We start from the raw sequence: 6,369 nt of genomic DNA, 5'->3' as shown, positions 1-6,369 counted from the left end.
TAATACGCTAACCTTTACCTTACTAAATTTTTAAAATTGTTTGTTCCAACATATAATTTCGGCAGTACCATTTATGTTTCGGAGGGTTATTTACTGGAACTTAACTGATTGTCAGGCGTCATTACGTGTTAACAACACTAAGGTGGCATGTAACACTTTGGTTTTTAACTTTATTAAGTATTTTGTAAGTGTTTCGCCATTGTCGGAACTTTTAACTTGTCTTAGTATTTTTTGCGATAATATCTTCCACATATACATTCATACCTGCGCTACTGCAGGACTTGAGTGTGTCAGGGTTGCATCCTTGTATATAAAATAGATATATCATAGCTGCACAATGACTAAAGCTTTACCCTGCTAAATTGATACAATGGAGTGGTCTTTCATTCAGTTTGGGCAATCTCATTTATTATTTGAAGGGGTGTTCACTGAAAATTTACTGACTGAATAGCAAATAGTGTCAATGACAATGCAGTTTATTGATTTCGGCCACCCGCCCATGTCAACTTAATTATAATACATTTATATACAACAATATGTGGTGTACAATTCAATTTATTAAGACATTTCTTTTACTTTCTACTTCCTTCTGTATTTTCTGTACGGATAATCTAATTCTGACAATGAGTGATAGTAGAATCTATGGCAGTCATACAATTAAGATTAGTTAATGCATAAATATTATTATAACAATACATACATCTTTTATAAGCCATGTATAAGTTATAGAAGTTTTCTTTAAAGACAACAATGTTAACAATAAGATGTATCAAATGTCATTACGCATTCTAAGAAATGCTTTTTTCATTGAAAGCATTATAACAGTATTTTGATAACTTCTTTAAACATAACAGTGGAGGATGATGTTCGGCTGCACAGGTCGCAAAAGGCAAAATCAACTGCCGTTAACAGGCTAAAGTCCTAGTATAAGAAATAAAATTAATGGTGTGCACGAAATACTTTGTATCTTCGTTGAAATGATTCCATAGTACTAACTTGGCAATGAGAAGACAATACATTCTCATTCTCTATGCTTAAGCTGACACAATGATCCAAATATAGACATAGTCGTATTTGCTCCATTATATTCTCGAAAACATAGATCTAAAGCTGTCGCATTGTTAAAAGCAGTTTGTTTGAAATATTTATGACTTATTTATGATTAGTCTTCTGAAACGCAATGGATCAGTTATCAGACACTTGTTTAAAGATTATCATTTAGCTTTTTCCCGGAGGTAAAAGTTTCTGATACGCATGACTGTATATTTGTTAGCTGCCGTGTCTTCACTGATGTGACTTAAATGGATTTTGTCAAAGTAATTATGCCTGTTTTGTTAAAAACGCCACCGTCTCTTCATTTTAATCATTTTCTTTTCTCAGTGGTAAAACCAAACTATTACATATTAATGCAATATACAACTCGACTATTAAGCCAGTTGTCGTAAATTATATTGCATTCCAAATACGAATGTTTGTTGTTTAGTGTCACAAGATTTACAGACAATAAAACTGTAATAAATATATCTAAATGTCAAAGAACAAAACGATGTAATTATTAATAAATGGTTATGTGACTTGGTACCTTAGCATGCTATAACAAAACAAAACCAGTCTATACCATACCATACCATTCCATGCCATGCTATCATGCTATGCCATGCCATGTCATGCCATGCCATACCATACACTGCCATGCCATAAAATACAATTCAATACAATGCAAAACAATACAATACAATAAATTCAATGCAAAGCAATACAATGCAATGCAATGCAATGCAATGAAATGCAATGCAATGCAATACAATACAATACAATACAATACAATACAATACAATACAATACAATAAGGTTAACTTAACAAATATAAGCATGTTTTTCTAACCGAAAAGAAAAGTAAATTGTATCATATCTATCAAATTAATGCCAATGATATGATTACTTTTAAGAGCTATCCACCCTTTTTAAATACGTTTGTTTCAACCAAGTTTGCAAAGAATGTATGTATGACACTGAAACATGAGATAAACCTTTAAATAGGTAAATTAGAAAATTGTTTTTGCCATTACTTCAACAACATTGCAACACATTACTCCCATCTGCATACATTGTTTGGTTATTTATTAGGGTATCTTGCAAATATTAAATATTTTATGCTAAGTCTTTTTTTTTTCTTTTTTTCTTTTTTTTTTTTTTTTTTCTGATTGACATCATATCGACACTATTATAGGCCTTATGGGATATTGCGACATTCCAGTTTTTCATGGACGGCATTACTGTAACTTCATCTCGGTTGTACACCTGGGTAGAACCACATACCTGCTGTAAACAAGCAGGAAGAATTCTACGCTCAATGTTAGGTTCGAACCCACATCGATGATTGACCAATTGATGTTAAGACAGGTACCTCAACCATCTAGCCACTGACGCTCTGTCAAGAAGATTTCACCAATTGTCATCCATTTATTAAAACCTGTAATCTATAATTAAAATGATGTCGGTCAAAACATTGAACAGCAATATCTTAAGGATCCATATGTGTATATAATCAATGCCGCAGAACATGCAGAAGGAAGAAAGAGAATATCAATATAGCATAAAGTCAGGTCATCTTATAAAACCTTTTTCATTAATACATTTACGTTTGAGGATACAGTTCATTACAGTGACAGATTTTAACTACAGAATATTGACAGTACCTAACAGCGACATATGCTTTTCTTTAAAGTACGGCGATGATTTCATTTCTTTAAAGTACAGAACAGCTACAAATTCATTTCTTAAAAGTACAGAACAGCGACAAATTCATTTCTTTAAAGCACGCAATAGCGGCAAATTCATTTCTTTCATTTAAGTACAGAACAGCGACAAATTAATTTCTCTAAAGTACAAAACAGCGACAAACTCATTTCTTTAGAATACAGAACAGCGACATAACCTTTCCTTTAAAGTTATGCAACAACGACATAAGCTTTGCTTTAAAGTATTCAGTATCAACATATGCTTTACTTTAAAATCATGAAACAGCGACATATGCTCTACTATAAAAGTACGCAACAATGACATATGCTTTACTTTAAAAATACAAAACAGCAACGTTTGTTTTACTTTAAAGTATATAACTGTTTCATATGGCTAACTTTATTATACAGACTGTTCGAAAATAATTTTTTTCAGCGATTTCATAGGTCAACGATGACGAATCTAAGTACAAAGACAGTACAGACACAACCAACTTAATAAACAATGAACTGATCACGCAAAATGTATATCATATTATCATATGCATATGACTGATTTAAAATGAAGACATTAAAAAAGCAAGAATTCTTTCATCAAAACATTAATTTAGCAACAGTGATAAAGTCACCAGATTAAGACAAAAATTTTGCTGGAACATTGCGATAGGGTCGTTAAGCAATGCTTGTAGACGGTCAATATGACGTCACATTTTTTTGGCTGTTCTTTCATATTTCAACTTATAAAACCTTATTTTGTTGAAACACGATGACAGTTTTCATTCCCTAAAAATCTGAGGAACTCAAGTCAAACTCGTAATTTTCACTAATCGTTGATTTTTCTATTTGAAAACACATCACTACTAGCTTTACACAACTTATTTTTGTTTATTTACGGTAAGCAATATTTCGGATGGTAGCATAATTATTATGGTGAACAAAATACAAATGTTTCAAGATTAGTAAAGCTTCTTGATGGAATATTTAGGTTAACCCTTCATGAAGTTTGCGATTCAGCGATATCAGATGTTGCGATTATTCGTTCCTGATTTTAAGGATTAACTCGTGAATATTTGAATACTCCGTACTTGCTACAGCAATGATTCTTTAGAAGTTTTTATATGATTTTGCATAGTAGAATAATTATTTCATAGTAGTTGATTCGATATGGCACATACTGGATCCTACTATCTTATATAAACCACCATATATCTCTTTAATGATAATAAGATAGTGAAAGAAAGAAGATACCTCAAGTTGGTAAGAAGTAATAATAAAAGGAGAAAGAAAACAATCCATTTCAGGGCCGCCCCAAGCAGAAGATTCTTGATAAATCATTACTATGATGGGTGCCAGTCTGACTCCGGATATGCAGCGGTGATCATTTTCCAGGGTTTTCCTTGTTCATATGATTACCAAGATAGCTACCCCCAACTTCTGTATGCAGATTCAACAACATTTGGGTATCCTGATTCAATGACAGGTAAAAAGCCGTTACACATATTACGATGTGGGTGTAGTTTGTAGAATGTTTAAGGAGGAAAAGCCAATGTGTATTAATAAGTTATTTCAGAATTAATACTCTTTGCTATTTTAATTCTAATATTAATTCTCTGTAAGTTGGAATACATCTTCTATTATTATTAATTTATACACATTTATTTTAAGACTTGCAAACAATGCTTAACAATACAATTAATCCATGTTCTGCTTCATAATGATTAAATAGTGATTAAAAACTACCACACAATGTCAACAGAAATAACAAAACAAACAAGAACATCCAAAGACAACTTTTAATTTTGACCCAGCGAAAATATGTGTTTTTACAGTACATACTTGTATTTTCGACACGTATTTATGAAAACTGTGGTACGTTATATTTCTTTTTTTTTGGCTGTCTGAATAACGCAATAATAAATCTATGTATCTCTTGGCGTAGGATTATGCTGACCAAAAGAAGTGACGTCAGTAGTTATACCCTTGAAATCATCAGTGTTACCGGTTTGTATTGATGTTTCTGCTTCCTGAATAACGCAATGAATTTTGTCGTGTTATTGTGACAGATATGGATAGAGTGGACGTGATGTCCATATTCATTAAGTAGCTTCTTCGTCGCGGAGTAGTTGTGCTGACGATCGACGATCCCAAACCAACTCCAATTCTTTTGAGTGAAGTTAGAGACTCGTGATCCAAAGCCTACCATACGAAAGAAATACTTATTTTGCCATATTTTCTGCGAGAAATCTGAAGCATGAACAAATTTCGTTGTTAGATTGCGACAAAGCTTTGAGATCTTGCAGACCAGATGATGTTGAAGGCAACTGACTAAGATATGACTAATTTGTTTCATTGCTACTAGATAGTTCTGTGGACAGATCGGTCGACTAATGTTCTCGAACGTTTACCTTTCACTGAAAAACGGACTATTGTTCGATACAAATCGCATAATTTAATACGCAAAAATAAATGCGACAAATTATTTAAAGCCAGAAAAGAAGTATGTAAAGGTACTTTTTTTGAAATTTATTACATACAAATGTAAAGTTAGACCGTTAGACATGGTCAATCATAATTCTTTTACACTCAGACTATTATCAGAATACTTTTTATTAAAAAAAAGTTTTCGCTTTTGTTTCCGTCGACCATTAAAGTTAACAGTATGTGTGTATATTTTAATGACATGTGACAATGGTTGTTAGGATATTTATTAGAGATTGTTGTACATTTAACTGTAAGTAGACCGCATGTTTCATAAGCCGTTTTATTCAAACAAGTAAAGGAACCTCATGGACCCTAGTCTGGCTACCTACGAGATAATCTGTTTTAACTTTTTAAATCATTTCTCATATATAATTATTCTGGCCGACTTTTCTTGGCTCTGATTATACTGTGTTATGAGAAGAAAAGGGATATAAAACATAATTACTCAAACTTTGATAAACCTTTAGGAGTTATCTCCTGAGACTGTACACAGACTACATGAACCCCTAAGTTTTTTAAATAGAAAACCTTTACTAACAGGTTACAGGTAAATGACCTTTTTGTGGAAGATCTGTTTTGAAGTAAATATCAGACTGAATAATTTGACATTAGCAGTTCCACATTTGATTTATTAGACTTACGCGAAATCTTAATTAGATTTATCAACATAAGTATTTTGCAACATTAGGTGTGTATTGGAGAGAATATAAATATTATCCCATAGCCTTATAATGGCTTCAAATCTTTTTGGGATCTGCATTCTTTGCACTAATTTTTACAATTGATAGGTATAGTGTAACTTTTATTTTGTTGAATTTGATAAGAAAATGTGTTAAAGGTAATGTTTTTATATTTTTACTAAGATATTTTTTGTTCAATTTATGAATATATTTGCTAATATTTCAAGGATTAAAGTGGTTTAACATGCAAAGATGAAACTATCGACGGAGAGCATACATCTGTTTGTGTATTCATTGAGTCAGTCTTATTTCTTTAATTTTTTACCATTTTAAGATTTATATTGTAATTTTTGATGTTTTATAAGTCCTGGCATATCACGTTATTTTAAGTAGTTCAACGTAAATATAATCGGCAATTTCCGTGCGACTACGTATGTTCTAAAGCTATTTCGGAAATCTTTGGTCTT

Source organism: Mercenaria mercenaria, chromosome 19 (assembly GCF_021730395.1).
Source record: "Mercenaria mercenaria strain notata chromosome 19, MADL_Memer_1, whole genome shotgun sequence".
In the NCBI taxonomy this organism is placed as follows: Eukaryota; Metazoa; Mollusca; class Bivalvia; order Venerida; family Veneridae; genus Mercenaria; species Mercenaria mercenaria.
Note: the sequence above shows the minus strand (reverse complement) of the source record.